The sequence below is a fragment of the Rhipicephalus microplus genome, chromosome 5, assembly GCF_043290135.1.
Source record: "Rhipicephalus microplus isolate Deutch F79 chromosome 5, USDA_Rmic, whole genome shotgun sequence".
In the NCBI taxonomy this organism is placed as follows: domain Eukaryota; kingdom Metazoa; phylum Arthropoda; class Arachnida; order Ixodida; family Ixodidae; genus Rhipicephalus; species Rhipicephalus microplus.
The window spans coordinates 145579602-145597805 of record NC_134704.1 but is presented as its reverse complement, the minus strand read 5'-3'; positions in this window follow the sequence as shown (position 1 = coordinate 145597805).

Genomic DNA, 18204 nt, shown 5'->3' with positions numbered 1-18204 from the left:
GTGCTATGACCATTTCTTTGGCCTCTTTGAATGATGCGGCTCTATTGGAAGCCACATTTACGATTTTAAGTTTTCTGTCCACGGCACTCAGGTTGTATGTGTTGTGTCCCTAGTTGGCGGCATCGACGGAGACCGCGGTTTGGTCTTGCTTGTGCTTTTCACTTAGCCTATCTGCTCTGGCTTTCCTCCTGGCGTCGTGTCTGCCCGCCAGGGTGTTTTAGGGTATTGGTTTAATCTGTAGGTAATGTCTTATCGCGGGAGGTAATGGTTTTCTGCCTCCCGTGGTGTGTATGGGCTGAATTTTCAGTTTATGCAGGATATATAGTCCCGTCATCGTGTCTGAAAGCTGTCGTCTTTGTGCTGTTTTGTGTGTTTTGTGTCCCAGGGAAGAACTCATCACTCGCAAGGGGGATCGCCTTATGCGCGTCGAAGCGTCGATCAGTGAACTCATTGATAACTTCTCTGTCCAACGCATGGTAGTAGAGGTCGCTAAAGCCATTCAAGCATGCGCAATTGCTCAGTTTCAACCCAAATAATCGCGTTCGCACTCCTCTTCGATTTGCAGTACGGGTTCAGCTCCGCGACGTCGTTATAAGGTGGCTGTCATCATTTCACCGTCAGACCATTCGGCCTCCATACCCCTCCCTGCCTCTGAAGGCGCTGAGAAAGACATGGAGGGTGAAATATGAAACCTAGGATATTCATGATGGCTACCAACCGTACATTTCTTTCAAGTTTGTCATCAAAATTTGAGGTCATACAGTGGAACTCCTGAAGGTTTCAGAACAGGCACCACTACATGCCTTCTTGTGCATAACACGTATACAGCGATACAGGTCGACCTCGGTCTGGATCTCCCATTGGACTACTGCATGATTTCAGATATGTCTCAACGGAAAGCTTAACCAATAATTCACATAATAAACGTGTATTGTCGCCGTCGCCTTGCGGGGACCTCCTTTATGAATCTGGTTCATAGGGCGCTGCGCACGGCACACCGTCAACCCCTGGTGATTGTCGGGGACTTCAATGCCCCGAGTCCTCACTGGGGTTACCACTATGAGAAGGCCCGGGGATATAGAACTCAAAGAGCTCATTTCCTCGCACAGCCTCACGCTGCTTACCGATCTAGCACAGCCCACGCGTTCTGGCGATTCGGTCACACGCGACACATGCCCTGAACTCTCTGACTCGAAACATTCGCGATGCTACATGGGAAAATTTGGGCGAGACTTTGGGAAGTGACCACTTTTCGCTTCGCATTTTCTTCACACCGTGGCAGAAAATGCGCCATTACTGGGGCCTGGCCCGTCTCACAGACTGGAATAAATTTAAAATGCAGTCATTTCCTATGATATCCAGCTCTGGCGAATACGCAGCGTGGGCGTCCTACGTCCTTCATATGTTGCGGGCAAACACTCGCACCCTCAACATCTCTAATTTGACTCCTGCAATCGACCCACACCTCTTACATCTTTAGAACACTCGCCGCGGGCTTATAAAGCACTGGAAACGTAACAAACTCAATCGAATACTTCGTGCTGGCTTTGAGGCACTCACTGCCTAGGCTGCGGCATGCTGTGCGCAGCTTGCCGATTCAAATTGGGCTGACACCTGCACGAAGGCGGTGAACCAGATGAGCTCTATAGGCACCTGGTTGCTATTTCGTAGCCTTCTTAATCCCCCCAGCACTCGGGCAGAAACACAGCGCCAGCTTAGCCGTGCTCTGCATGCCTATCAGGGCACTACAGATTAACTCGCTTAAGAATTGTGCGACCGAAACATCTGTCGTACGACCGATGTTTCGATTTCCGATTTCCGACCGATGTTTCAATTTCTGCTTCGGGAAGCATCCGAACCGTACGGTCAATTAGGCAAACCGGTTTCGTTTTGCCTGTTAACTCACTTTCCCGTACCAAATTTCTCCGCACGATAACAGTGGAGCTGCCGGTATATCTTAACACCGTAATCTTTTTGTCCGCAACTTTTCCAGGCAGCGTTGGCATTCCCTTCGAAACACCGGTTGGCTGTTTTGTCATTACAGCACCCACAATAGGGATTTTCTCCCCATTTTTCAACTCTACAAATCCGTTGGTGACGGCTTCACCATCGGATTTCGGTGCTGCTAGCACACAGGATACCTGGTGAGTTTGACTCACTTCGTTTCGACATGCGTCTGCTTTGTGCCCAGTCTGTCAACACTTAAAACATTTTACTACCGTAGGGCTCGTAAAGTTAGTACGATAGTTGCTCGCGTTTGAATATTATGAGATAATATTCTTAAAGTGGGGGGCTGTGTCACAGAACGAGCGCTCAAAAAGGGCGCGCCGCCGAATTCCCGCGACAAATCGCCGGATTGACGCCACGAGGTCAAAAGAAAAAGAGAAAAAAGAAAACAAGCTCCCCGGGCACGCTCCCTCTCCTCTCGGAAGCGTGACTTCGCCGACAAACCTCCTCACCCCACATCGGCGGCCGAGCAAGCACTCGAAATTTCTAGAAGGAAAGAGGCGTGGTCATGCAGGGTTGAGTCATTCATTGCGGACGGCCTTCGAGCCGTCTCGTCCTCTACCCAGCCTTCGCTGCGTATCGCGCCGACGAAATGACGAGAACTTTCTGGAATCTCACGCGGAGGGTATTTAATCGAGCAGCCGAGGTGAGAGATCAGGACAAGACGGAAGTTAGCGCCAGAGCGCGTAGGGATTCCGCCGTGTAGTTGGCGAAGGTTTTGTCCCTAGAGACAAAGCAGGAGAACAAGATGATTTCCACCTGAGGGGTGACGACTCTAGCTACAGGCAAGAGTGTGTGTTACCGCTATCGAGCGAAGACGCGTGGCAACAGCTGCGTGTGTGAAGCCGACGTGTTTTCGGCGAAGAAGTTTGAAGCTTGGAGAGAGGCCGATTGAAGACGCGAGGTTTCCTGGAAGAGAAACTTCGGCGAGGTTTCCTGGAAGAGAAACTTCAGGGGCAGCGTAACGACAACAACGCTGGACTTTCAGTGAGTGATTCTCGGAAGAGTATCATCCAGACTTTTGTTCCAAGAACTTTGGACTGAATAGGTTTTCTATCTCTTTAGTCTTTAAGTGTCTTGGTTGTTCAATGCATGCGACTGCATTGTAGTGCGTATTGTTGTCTGTGTCCGTTGTTTCGAGGGTGGCTGATTGTACTGTGTAGTACGTTGTTAGATTGGTGACATATTGTATGCAACTATTGGGGAGTGTGCATTCTTGTGTATTGTTTTCGATCTGCCATTATTGAGAATATAATTTTGTTTGTTTATCAACTCTTGGCTCTGACTTGTTCTTTGGGCCACAGCCGGCGTCCGCTGGCGCGCCAAAAAGGACCAATTCTAAATTGTCCACGCTTTCGTGGTGCGGTTCGGGGGGCCGATACTTCGGCCCTTGGAATTAGCCCGGCGATCGCCTCCCTAATTAACGGGACCTGTGTGACAAGGTCCTACCCACGAGGTATTCGATTAGAGACTCGTAAGTTCTGGGTCAGCTCACTGGAGTTCAGCGAAGTCGTCGCTAGTTATTGTTCCTAAGAAACAGTCGTCATTCAGGTCTCTTGGCGGTGGTGGGTCGACGAAAGCTTGCGACAGGCATTCGGCGTCGGAGTGTTTTCTGCCGGACTTTTAAATGACGGTAATGTCGTATTCCGGTATGTGTATCTTGCCAGTACTTAGCTACGGCGCAGAAACCTGGAAACTTACAAAGAGGGTTCCGCTTAAGGTGAGGACGACGCAGCGAGCAATGGAAAGGAAAATGGTAGGTGTAACCTTAAGAGACAAGAAGAGAGCAGAGTGGATTAGGGAACAAACGGGGGTTAAGGATATCATAGCTGAAATCAAGAAGAGGAAATGGACATGGCCGGGCATGAAGCGTATAGACAGGATAACCGCTGGTCATTAAGAGTAACTGAGTGGATTCAAAGAGAAGGCAAGTGAGTTAAGGGGAGACAAAAAGTTAGGTGGGCAGATGAGATTAAGAAGTTTGCGGGTATAAATTAGCAGCAGCAAGCACAGGACCGGGTTAACTGGCGGAACATGGGAGAGGCCTTTGTCCTGCAGTGGACGTAGTCAGGCTGATGATGAATGTCGTATTCCTCAAGTCTCAGGCGCCATCGGGAAAGGCGACCTGAAGGGTCCTTCAAGTTAGATTGCCAAGACAAGGTGTGGTTGTCGCTCACAACTTTGAAGGGCCTGCAGTAGAAGTAAGGCTGAAACTTTGACGTCACCCAGATGACAGCAAGACACTCCTTTTTTGTTGTGGAATAATTGTTTTCTGCCTTGGATAGTGACCAGCTAGCGTAAGTAATAATCTTTTCCAGTCCATAAGTTCTCTTCACAAGGACGGTCACGAGTCTTACACTCCTTGCGTCAGTGTGCACTTCTGTTTAGGTGTTTTCGTCAAAATGCGCGAGTATCGGAGGCATCTGCAGGCGTCGTTTTAGTTCCCCAAATGCTTTCTGCTGTGGGGTGTCCTACTTTAACTCGACGTCAGTGCTCGTAAGATTGTGAGTGGCTCGGCCATGTGGGCAAAGTTTTTGACGAATCGCCAGTAATAGGGGCACAGGCCAAAAAATCGATGCACAACCTCCTTGTCGGCGGGCGGCGAAAATGCAGTGATGGCGGCTGTCTTCTGTGGATCAGGTCTTACTGTGGACTTGCTTATCACGTGGCCCAACAGCAAAAATGCCTCTTACGCACTTTTCTGGCTTCAGGGTGAGTCCGGAAGTATTAATGGCTTGAAGAAGAGCTTCAAGGCGTCAAAGATGCTCGCCGAAGCTTAAGGAAAACACGACGACGTCGTCCAAGTAAACGAAACAAGTGTGCCACTTCAATCCTGCAAGCACTGTGTCCACCACGCGTTGAAAAGTCGCAGGTGCCTAGCAAAGACCGAAGGGCAGGACTTTGAACTCGAAAATGCCACCTGGTGTTATTTACGCAGTCTTTTCTCGGTCTCTCACGTTTTCATCGATCTGCCAATAGCCTGTCTTGAAGTCTATCGATGAAGTGTATTTGGCGCTGTGGAGTTCAACAAGGGCGTCGTCTATTCGGGGGAGAGAGTATACGTCATTCTTCGCTATCTTCTTGAGTCGGCGATAGTCAACGAAGAAGCGTAGTGTTCCATCCCTTTTCCCTTTTCTTCACTAACACCACCGATGGCGCCCAAGGAATCTTTGAAAGCTTGATAATGTCGGCGCGGAGCATTTCGTCGACTTGTTTCTATATGGCCTCACGTTCTCGCGTCGAAATTCTGTATGGACTCTGACGTAGTAGCCTGGCATTTTCTTCAATTACGATTCGATGTTTCGCGACAGGGGCCTCTCAAACACTTGGTGACTAGGAAAAGCAGTTCTTGTATTTCAGGAGCAGGTATTCGAGCTGCTCTTGTTTAGGCATTGGAAGGCTCGGGTAAACGTAAATGCAGGTTGAAGGGTTTCAGTTGTCGAAGTAGATTCGACGGATTCGGTGAGGGTTAAAGCGTTGCTGGCTTCATGTACCTCTTCGATGTAGACAACCATCGTTTCTTTGCTCACGTGCTACTCATTGCTGAAGTTTGTGAGCATCACTATTGAATTTCCTTCTTGCAGCTCGGCTATTCCTCTTGCGCCGCAAATTTCTCGGTTGATCAAAAGGTGCTGGTTGCCCTCAACGATGCCTTGCATGTCTGTCGAGTCGAGTACCGACGGAAATACTGACGCTGGAGTGAGGAGGAATGGTAACTTGGTCTTCCAGCACATTCAGGGTGGGCCTTACTGATGACGTGTGCGGTGGCAGTACTTTTTCTGTGGATAGGGTTAGGGACTTCGTTCTCAGGTCGATGACGGCACCATGAAGGCTTAATAAGTCCTTATCAAGGATGATATATCTTGAGTGTTGCTGCAGTTCGACAAAGCTTACAAGGATAAGTCTTACGGTTAATGGTGACTCCGGCTGTGCAGGTTCTTGCTGCCGTAACTAGGTGGCCTCCCGCTGTACGGATTTCGGGGCCTTCCCAAGTTCTCCAACTCTATTTAACTTCGCAGAGAATGTCCGGCTTTTGGCGGAATAGGCAGCTCTGGTGTCGACAAGAGCTGTGACGCTGTAGCCGTCGATGAGAACGTCGAGGTCGCTAGTTTGTCTCCTCGTGTTGCAGTTAGATTGTGGCATCGGATCTCAGCTACGACGATTTGTACCGCATCTTCGACGTTGCATCATCAAGTCGTCTTGTGGCCCTCAAGTTTTCATGTCAGGGCAACGTTCATGTTGCGGCGAGTTCTTGAGAAGTTCTTCGCGACGTCGTCATCGTCGGTGGAAGATTTTGGCAGTTCGTCGTACAGCAACCACACCTCCAGTGGTTGCTGCCTTTAGTTTCCCGGTAGGGGCTAGGAGACCGGCCCCGGGTTGGGCCAATGTACGGCCGGCGGTAAGGCGGGTTGTAGGAACCAGGTGACGGCGAACGAGAAAATCCTCGGGGTGTTCACTGCAGTGCTGCAAAGTAGTGGGCGATGACGCAGGGCCTTTCTCCCTGCTGTGGACGTGACGCATCTACGGCAGAACCACGCATTTCCATTTGGCGGTACTGGCAGCGGCTGTAGCTATGGCCAGCTTCTCCGCAGTGGTAGCAAAAAGGTCGGTGGTCGCGGGCACGCCACACGTCGGTTTTCCTCGGATCTTTGCGCTGACCGGTGGATGGATGATATGGCGTCGGTGGCGGTGGTGGCTGGCGGCGAAATGGCGATAGTGCAGCCGCTTGACATGGGCGTGAAGGAGGAGCGTAGCGTTGGGTTGCAGCAGCGTAGCTCATCGCTTGCGGCTTAGGCTGTGGAGCTTCGGGCATTCCAAGCGATTGCCGAACTTCTTCACGCACAATTTTCGCGATTGAATTAACTTGAGGCAGCGGCGAAGGTAATCGCTTGTGCAGCTCTTCCCTCACAATCGCTCGGATCGTCTCGTACAAAACGTCGTTGCTGAGGGAATGAGCCTCGGAGTAGTGTACTGCTGAAGAGCAGTGATCATATTGCCTTGTGCGCATTTCCAGAGCCTTCACGATTGTGGTAACCTCAGTGAGGAATTCTTCGACCATCTTTGGTGGGTTTCGCATAAGCCTTGCGAACAACTCTTCTTAAACAACTCGCATAAGGAATCGGACCTTCTTGTCCTCGGCCGTGGCGATGCCAGCGTGGCGGAACAACCGGGTCATCTCCTCGGAGAAGATAACAAAGTTCTCGTTGGAGAGTTGCGCACGCGTCTCCAAGATAGTCGCAGCACGCTCCTTGCGGACGAAGCTCGTGATCGTGCGGAGAAACGTCGTCCGAATGACATCCCAGCTTGATAGCGTGGACTCCCGGATCTATAACAACGTCTTTGCGGCGTATTCTATAGGTAGAAGTATACGTGGCGCAGTTTTTTTTTTCGGCGTCCCAGCTATTCAAAGAGGTGACTTGGTCGTATGTCTCGAGCCACGTTTCCTGTTCATTTGGTGCTTCATGCAAGCTCGGTGGCTCTCGGGGTGGTTGCATCACAATAGCCGCAGGCAGTAGTGCAACGGTAGTCATCGTTTAAGCAGTTGTTTTGGAGGACGTGCGAATCTTGTTGGGTAAATGCCCATACTACGGCTGTAGAACCCTGTGGTTGACTCGCTGGTCGTGGTTGGCGTTGGTGTCTTCTCTACGACGTCGACTTAATTTATGGTTGGAGAGGGGCGTGTGGCACATGGATCAGGAAGCACCTCCACCGGATGTCACAGGGTCAGGACAACGACGAAGGGAGCAGTCAGGAGGTCGGAGATTAGACTGTTTATTCAGCCGAACTTGTGGCCACGAAAAAAGAAACTGAGAATAAAGTGACACACTAACACTGATATCGGCGAACTGAGCATTGGTTGTTGACCAGTTGACAAGCGGCGAAGCGTGTCGACATTTATACACTTGCCATCGAACATTCTAGTGGTATCGCTAGCGGTGACGTAGATTCCAGAATATTCTGAACTGCTCACAACGGGGGCGCAATCTCAACGAAATGAACTACGGCAGCCCTGAAGATTCTCGAACACTGGAGGCTCAGTTTGTGCTGAGAATCGCGTACAGCGTAACGGGGTGATAGGAAAACTTGAGAAAGAAGTGTGGCAATATGATGAGTGGGGCGAAGCGTCCATCCGCCCGGTGCATGCTGTTGTGTGATAAAAGTGGACAGACGCATGGACGAATGAATGCATGAACGGACAAGCAGATGGATGGACGCTTCGCCCCAATAATCATTCACTCCGTGCATATCTTATGATTTTGTTTATTTATCCTTCGCGCGCCAAACAGCGTTTTGCTCCTCGTTGAGAATTCCTACTGAACGTGTCTTATCTATAGGGGAGACCAGTTGTGGTGTGAGCACGGCTGTACAGCAGGCGTGCCAGCCTAAGAAGCGAAGAACGCTTCTAAGAAGCAATAAAACCACGCCGTGGCGCAGCTGTGATTACATTAGGGCGTTGTTATTACATTAGATTACATTAATCCTCGAAACAGTGCTACTTCGAAAAGCAGCGCTATAGTTCAATGGAAGAAGAATCCATTCAAGCGAGTGTAAAAAGTAATCCATGAACGTAAAACGCGGCACTCTTCTGACCTCGCTTGTGGATCCGGCTGCAATTATTCTTTCTTCCTCGCCAGCCGCAAACTTTAAAGTATAGTTTCGAGCAGATGTGGATCTCTTGCAGAATCATCGCAATTTCAACTGTTGTAATATGGGTGGTGCCAATCTACAACAAAGTAAATTCCATTTGGAAATTAAACGCGTCAGCATTGACTTTGCCTCTCAGCATCTTTGACCTGACATTTCCTAACGAACACAAAGTTATATAGAAGCGCACAACCTTTTTTGTCTAGCCACAGAGAAGCTTTGCCAACAGCGTGACAGGCTCTTCAACCAAAAGAAAAAGCGCCGCGGTGCGGAGAAAAGAGCGGGCAACGCCCACCTCCGGAAATACTCTTTTCGTGCGATTGGGATGGCCGGAGAGAAACCCGCCGCGCGCCCGCCATCTCGGAAGCCTTGACCGGAACACAGAGTTTCCTAAAATTAACTAGAGGTGACACTGGCATTGTGATCGTTCAGCGACCTTGAGAATTGTGGGTATGTCATGGATTTGCTTAGTCGTCGTGCTTGCAGGTAGCGAACACCCTTGTGCCTTCGTTTATTGCTGTGTATTGGCTTTGTTTCCAAAGGAAGACCAAACTGCTTTTCACGTCTTGACCCGGTTTGAAGTAGTAGGCCTAAAAGGTGAAGGTAGTGAAACGTAACTCTTGAACATACGCCGATTTTTGTTTCGTGACAAAGTAGCTTCAATCCAGGCGAGAGCAGAACAAACGCAAAGTACGAGGACTGTCATATTATGTCATGCCCATAATTCCCACGCTCACTGAAGCGTTATGCGTTGCAGCTCCGGTAGACACTAGCGCCAGAGTTCCCTCTAGTGTATACTTAGAAAACTCTATGTACCAGAGAAGTGTACACTGGCAGCGCTGGTGCACACACTGGTATTCACCGGACAAAGCGTGAGCATAAGAAGCTTACCGAGCAAGCTCCTAAAATTCTCTCATGTCAAGTGCGAGCAAGGTTGTCGAAACCACTGTGAAAGACATTGTTAGTTGTTGTTAAAGGGCCGCTCACCAGGCCCCATACAAATTGTTCGTTTAACTTTGGAAGTTGTTCAATGTGCGATGAGGAACATTTTGTCACAAAAATGTTTTCGATCACAAAAATGATTTCCAAAAAAACTGTTTTTCGAAGTGGTTCTAAACAAGGATGAGAGGAGGCAAGCTTGAAACTCTTGCCGGTCCTCCGTGTTGCCCATGCAAGCAAAATTTCTTCCCGATCCTCTCCGGCATCCGGCCAAGAGGTCACGTGCGCACGACGTGTCCGAACAAGCCCAACTCCCGTGCACGCAAGTGGTGCTTTTTTCAATGCGAAGCATTTCTTAGCGAACTTCGGCGACTTTGAGCGTGTCCATCCATCCATCCATCCATCCATCCATCCATCCATCCATCCATCCATCCATCCATCCATCCATCCATCCATCCATCCATCCATCCATCCATTCATCCATCCATCCATTCATCCATCCATTCATCCATTCATTCATTCATCCATTCATCCACCCATCCACCCATCCACCCACCCGCCCATCCACCCACCCATCCATCCATCCATCCATCCATCCATCCATCCATCCATCCATCCATCCATCCATCCATCCATCCATCCATCCACCCACCCACCCATCCACTCATCCATCCATCCATCCATCCGTCCGTCCATCCATCCGTCCGTCCATCCGTCCGTCCATCCGTCCGTCCATCCGTCCGTCCATCCATCCATCCATCCATCCATCCACCCACCCACCCACCCACCCACCCACCCACCCACCAATGGACAATGGCAAATACCAATGGACGAAGCAGACAAATAAATGACCGCCTTTTCTATGCCGGACGGTCTTTACGAGTTTAACGTAATGCCATTCGGCCTATGTAATGCTCCAGCCACATTTGAAAGGATGATCGACAATGTACTTCGTGGCCTCAAGTGGAAAACTTGTCTATGCTACCTCGATGATATCATCGTGTTTTCTTCCACTTTTGCTGATCATCTGCAACGCCTAGATCAAGTGCTCATATGTCTCTCCAATGCTGGACTTCAACTAAACACAAACAAGTGCCATTTCGGCAACACAGCTATAAAAGTTCTAGGACATCTCGTTAGTAAAGCTGGCATCCAGCCCGATTCGGACAAAATTTCCTCAGTCCTCAACTTTCCGCGACCCTTTCGTTCCAAAGAACTGCGCAGTTTCCTTGGACTCGCATCGTACCTTTGCCGCTTCATTCGCAACTTTGCCACTATTGCCGCTCCTCTCCACAAGCTCCTTGCTAGTACCAGTTCCTTCGATTGGAATGATCAATGCGAAGCCTCATTTCAAGAACTCAAGCAGGCACTGACATCCCCGCTGGTGCTTTGTTATTTCGATGACAAGGCACCTACGATATTACACATTGACGCTAGTGGACAAGAAATCGGCGCCGTACTCCTCCAGCGCGACAATGCCTTTCGCGAGAAACTTGTCACGTATGCAAGCCGCACTCTGACCTCTGCAGAGTAGAGGTACTCGATAACCGAACAAGAGTGCTTGGCTGTTATCTGATCCATCCAAAATTTCGTCCGTATATACATGATCGACATTTTACTGTTGTGACACACCACCATGCTCATTGCTGGTTGTCCACAATCAAAAACTTGTTGGGACGACTTGGCCGCTGGATTCTCCGATTACAATCATATGACTTTGACGTCATCTACAAGACTAGAAGACAACACCAAGATGCCGACGCTTTGTCACGATGCCCTTTGCCGCCGTCTTCGGCGCACGTCACATCCCCTTGTCAAATCGGCTATACGGAGGACGCCTCGTCGATATCACCCATTTACTCGCTACATTCATCCACCCGTCCGTCAGTACTTACCACTCACCAGCGAGCCGATTCTTATTGCACTGACATCATCGGTCGGCTTACCGACGCTCCATCTTCCCCCAATGCCAGGCCCCGGAAACAACTCCGACTATTCAAACTGGAGGACCATGTGCTATATCGATACATTTTCCCCGCGGAAGGCCACCGATGGGTCCCCGTCGTACCACGCGCACTACGCACTGAAGTTCTGCGCGCTTCCCACGACGACCCGACGTCAGGACACTTGGGTTACTGGAGGCTTGGGTTACTACAAAACATACGAGCGCATCCGCAGTCGGTTCTTCTGGCCAGGTCTTTCCACGACGGTAGCTAAATATATTGCCTCGTGCGCACTTTGCCAACACCGCAAGCGGCCCACTACTGCTTCAGTCGGGACCCCACAACCACTTCCTTGTCCATCAGAGCCGTTCTCTGTCGTCGGAATTGACCTCTTCGGGCCTCTCCCAACTACATCAGATGGCGAGAGATGCATCGTCACTGCGGTTGATCACTTGACCCGGTACGCTGAGACGGCCTCGACCCCTTCAGGAACTGCTTCGGAAGTAGCAACTTTCTTCTTGAATGCTATTTACCTACGTCACGGAGCCCCTTGTGTTCATTTGAGCGACCGGGGCAAGGCATTTCTTTCAAGCACGGTCAGTGAAGTTCTTCAAGCATCAAAAACAGTTCATAAAACAACATCTAGCTATCACCCACAAACCAGTGGCTTAACGGAAAGATTTCATCGTACGCTGTGTGACATGCTGTCCATGTATATCCGACCGGACCATCGCAATTGGGATGCCATACTTCCCTTTGTCACGTATGCATATAATACGTCAGTTCAGCGAACCACAGGCTATTCTCCATTTTTCCTAGTATACGGACGCCAACCGACATCACCACTCGACGTTTCATTCTTTTCTGGCCGCGTCAACTCTTCACCATTTGTTTGCGACCATGCAGTTTCTATCCCGTGTTGCTCAATGCCGTCGTCTTGCCCGAGTAAACCCTGAAGCTAGCCAAGAAGATCGCAAACATCGTTACGATGCCACTCACCGCGTCGTTCTCTACCGCCCTGGCGACGATGTACTTCTGTGGACTCCTGCGCGAACGCCTGGCTTATGCGAGAAGCTTGAGTCACGCTATCTTGGCCCCTACAAAGTTGTCGAACAGACCTCACCGGTGAACTACCCTGTCACTCCTGTTCATGCCCCCAGTGACCAACGCTGCTGCGGGACAGAGATTGTGCACGTTTCGCGTCTCAAGCCCTATCGTATGCGTCCCACAGCGTAATTCGCGGCCAGGCTGGCCGCTTCCGTCGACGGGGGAAATTAGTGTAAGAATTCATTGGACGTCATCTTCCTCATCTGACAATAGCCATCATCAGTCTTCGTTCCGTTCCTCTTCATCATCGGTGCCATCTTGCTGTTGCTTGAATGAAGGGTCAGCTGAACCATCGTATTTCAATATATCTATCGATCTATCTAGCTGCCTAGGACTTTATCTCTCCTGGCTGTTTCGATAATGGTATTGATACCAAACTTGGTATGGCAAAACATGACCATATGAAGAAAATATTTGACTAGTCATAACATGAAATAATGACATGTATGTCATGATGTCATGACTTACATTTCACGGTTCTACAGCTCTTGCGGTGGAATTGTTCGCGTGCCACGTTGAAAAACTGGTATGGCATGACATGATTGCATGGGGAACACAAACGACAGACCCTAACATGAAAATCATGATATGCGTATCATGTAACAACATGACTACATGCCACGCTCATGATGCGCTCGCGGCCGTTTCGCTAGATTCACTTATGCCAAACTCGGTATAACGTGACGCGAACAGACGACATGGGTTAATGACACATCCAAACATCATAACCACGGCATGCATGTGATGTAACAACATGACTCCATGCTACACTAATGATGCGCTCGCGGCCATTCGTTAGCTTCACAGATGCCAAATTTGGTATTACGTGACGTCAATGGATGACGAAGTATGTGACTGGTGCATGCATGATAATCATGAGATGCGTCTCATGTGAGAACATGACTACATGCCACAGTCAAGGCCCCAATACATTTTGACGTGACGTGGTGCGCGTGCTCACCGGCGTTCATTTGGTTGCGCCACGCCAGGCGCCGGTCTTGCTATATACTCGCAGGCACGTGCCGCGCTGCGTTGCTTTGACGCATGCTCGTTTCAGCGCGTCCGGGGTCCCTCCCCTCACAAAAAGAGGGAGACACAGTGTTGTCTGGGTAACGCATCGGCAAGAAATGCAGTATGACGCATTTCGCGCAGGTTGCCGTCGGGCTGCACCGACAGACGCTGGTCCAAGCGTCGCACATTGCGTCAGACTAGAGTGCTCGCGTTTTCCTAACTTAGCGTCGCTGTGCACAGCGTCCGCGCATCAACGCTACATTGGAGTATATTGGGCCTTTCATCATGCGCTCGCAGCCGTTTTGCTAGCTCCACATATACATAATTATGTGTTACGTGATGTTAATGGACAACGAAATATATGACTGACGCGAACATGATAATCCTGCCACGCGTGTCATGTAAGAACAAGACTACATACCGCGCTCATAGCGTGCTCGCAGGCATTTAGCTAGCTCCACATAAACTAAATTTAGTATTTCGGGTTCTGAATAGATTACGAAGGTAAACGTTACATCTAAACATGATAATCATGACACGGAAGTCATGTACGGCACCATTTACCTACACCTCGTAACATTGTGCTGATTTCAAAGTGACATATCAAGCTTTCTCGTTCGTGCTTCGCATATCATCGATTCCCACTGTACGTGGGATCTGCCAATTTCTTTACCAGCGTTGTTTGGAGGCCGACTGCCTGCATAAAGTTTCACACAGTAATACCTAGAGAGGAATCTGGCGCTGCGATCGTGTACCTCCATGGGAATTCTGGGAAGTACAGACTTCGGATTGGATAGGGTTAGCTATCGAGCTGTCTGTGCACTTTCTTCTACAGTTTCAGTTTTGTTCTTGCGCAGCCCGGGTAGTGGAGTGTGGTGCAAAAAGCTGAATTAGTGCCTTTGTTGTTCGAAGAAACTGATGATCACTAGATCTCCTAATGTTCTGTGACGTTGGAACTTTACGAGTTCTATTTGACAGTTTGAACGAAGCGTCGTTCACTCGCTGCGGGGCATAGATGTAGCGCCTCATGCCAGTGCAAATTGTTGCTTCGAGTTAATGTTTTTCACGAGCACTTCTTGCCTAAACTCGTTTTAAATCTCCTGAAAAGCGATGACGAAGCTCAGTAGGCGCACTGTCACGCTCCGCTGACTCGACTTCACAGCAAAACTAGAGTTGCGTGAGAGGCAGACTAATGGGACCGCTGGGACAGACGCACCTTGGGTCGCAGAGGGCAAAACGATATGTGTTTCTTACTTAATAGTGTATTGTTGTTTCCATAAATATAGAATACATATTTTTTGAGGGAAAAAGAAGTATGTTTGTTTTCAAGTGTTGTAAAAAGTAAATCATGAAATTTTGATGCCAAATCTGGAATGCAATGGCAAGCGATGCATACCCTGGAGAATAAATTTGGCCAGGTCTCACTTTTGCCGCCTGATCACAAAAAATTTTGCAATAAAAATGACGTACGAATATTTGAAGCAAGTTTCAATTAAATAAAACTTCATATCGCTGTGTTTTATACTCGGAAAAGAACTTCGATAATCTAAAGAACGTGATTCATCCAAAGCGGATCCGAAGCCTGTACTTCCCATATTTCTCACGGACATAGTGCCTAGAAAAGTATACTCTAGGCATTATACCATGGGGGTACAAGTGCCGCTGAACGAGCCCGCGTAGACACTAGTGCCCGATTCCCTTCTAGGCATTATTGTATGACAGTCTATGACTGTCCTGTTTATGCGGAATGAATTGTGAACGCTGGCTTATACCCGTGCCACATGGGCAGAAAAAACGGCATTTACCCCCGAATGCCTTCAGATTTATTGCCATTCGCGCGGTGCCACACGGGCGAACAAAATGGCATTCATCCACCAACTGCCTTCGCCAGAACTCAGTTGACTGAGAAATGCCTACTCTCGACGACACAGCTCGCGAAGTGCGATTTACCTGAAAGTATACAAAACAAATCATATTGGGCTAAAAATGAAATTTCCCGTCTTTTATTTGCACTAAAGTCTTGAAAAGATGCTTTGAACGTTATACGAAGAAAATAAAGTATTGATAATGAAACGCTTGCCAATTTTAGCGAAACTTTGGCAAACAAGCATGCAACACTGGTATTTTCATTGCCATCGCCATCGAGTTCACTTTCTCCGTGACTTTGCCTGCTTTTCTCATCAGTTAACACTTTGACGATTTAATGTTTTCCCACACACAAGTGCTGCCGTGAAAAAACGAACTCTGCGAACATCTTCTTCTGAGAGATGCGACAGGTGCGATGCGACAGGCGCCATTTTCTATTTACGCTGTGGATCTGACTAGTGTTGGCTTAGGTTGCTACGGTCGGCTGCAACGTTGTAAAACAAAGCAAGAAACTAAAACTTAGGACAGCGTAATACGCTAATTTCTACATTTGATGATTATTTGATGTGTATGAAGCTTGTAAATGCTTCTTAATTTTTTTATTGCTATTCACTCAATGCTCACTTGGAAGGTGCTGTGATCGACATCATCATGTCAAATGTCATTCGCTTTGAACGTGTAGCAGTGCCGGCGAAACAAATGTCATTCGGGAACTGAAGGCCTTCGCCACCAAATGTCATTTTCTATGCCCGTGTGGCACGGGTATTAGACGCCGTAGAATATACGAGCACAACAAGTGCGCAAACACGCGTAGGAGTGTTCCACGGCTGTCGTCTGCTCGATGCGCTGACCGCGGGGACACGTGCGCATGCGAAACGCCGGCACATTAGCCCCGCATCTCATGCAATTAACGGAAAAAATTAAAACAAAAAGACGCGCACATTCCCTTATTGCGTCTCATTATTATCTAGAGTTTTATTAGTCTCTTCAAGCAAGAAATTACATAAACTAGGCATGTCATGTTAAATATTTTTTACCATGTCACATGCCACCTTTGGCCCCGTCAGAGCACAGTCGTCTACGTGGAAGACCAACGTCACTGCAATGCTGCGTAAGAAGGGCCATTCATACGCGCGCGTCGTGCACTCATTCTCTGGGTGCGCGCTTGCTAAAGGAAGGGGGAGCAGCGTTCATCTTGAAATTTGACCCACTTCTGAGGCGCGTAGCTTCGCAATTTTTGCCAGACGTGATCGCGAACACCTCATCTACGCACCGCGCTTGTCAGCTCAAAATTTTCAATCCTGGTGAGTGGATTTATAAACAACTAAACAGCTATTAGTTCGCGCTCGTGTGTGTGCTACCGGAGCCTACCGTGTGCCTTTTTTTCGTTTGCAACTCAGCGCGTCGCGAATGTCAACCATGAAGGACATGTGTCTTCGTAGGTGCTCCGAGAACCGATTGCGTGTCCCACAGGTTAAAGGACGTGGGTGCTGGATACGACATGAACGTTGTTTTTACGGCTGAAAATAAGCTAGATAAAATTTGTGCAATAATAGACAAAATGGGCTAAATATTGTTTGGTAAATCACCAACTAAATCATTGATTGCTGTTGCAAGTGTGGTGTATGTGGTCCCTTTAAGATGCGACGATTGTATGCGCTGGACTGGTGGGCCGCAGTGTTAACAAGAGATTACTGGAACACAATAGACATTTTGCGCGAGGCACACTTTGTAATTTGTCTTCATGTCAGTGCACCACAAATTCAATGAATGCGTAGTTTAGTACATTCGCAGGAATGAAAACACGTGACTAATGCTTGACATAATCGATAACAGTGGTTCCGCATGCGAGAGCCAATTTTTTATAAGCTTGTGCAAAGAAGAAATAATGTGCTTTAACCTTTCATGTATACTCTCACGCGTGTTGGATTGACAGATTCGTCTTTGAGCTTACGCAGATACGTTTTTGTGCTTTTTTTGCAGCTGTGTGCATGTTTTGGTGATAGGCGGCGTTTGTAACGTCTTTCATTTCTTCAGACCATTTTGTCTTTCAGACTGGAGAGGGCAACTCACACGCAGTAAATTACGTTGTGTGCTCTTTTTGTTCGCTGTTTCGAATTTTGGTGCTGTTTCGCCATAACATTTATAAAGCAACTCGTTCCTTGTGGTAATAACTAGACAGATTAGCCTAGTTGGCAAATAATTTGTCCCTGGTTTACCTTGTGGCAAGTTATTAGAATGTCAGCAATGCACTGTGACTCGCTTGGTAGGGGGCTGAGTAAGCGTGGGAAGGTAGTGGGCACCCTACTGTGGATGGCTGATAACGTTTTCTGTGTTGTTTTCAGTGCTTATAGTACAATAAAACAAGAGAGAGCACAAATTTAGGGTCACTGTTTGCAGCGACCGTGTCTTCTTACATCAAGGTTTTGTCGAGTTTGTTCAGGTCGGACACCAAGGAAGCCTTAAGTCGTCGCAAGCCTGACTTACGCAATGATCACCTATTCTTGCCTAAAATTTTCAGCCAACAGATAAAACACGAACAGGCGCTAACTACCAAGTCGATTTGTTATCCAAGCGAATCATATATATGTAAGTATCACAAACAAAAACACTGGTGTAACAGGTGCGCTGTACGACAGAACGAATCTGCTAGCCCTTTCCAAAAAGGTAATTTCGTTTACTGCCA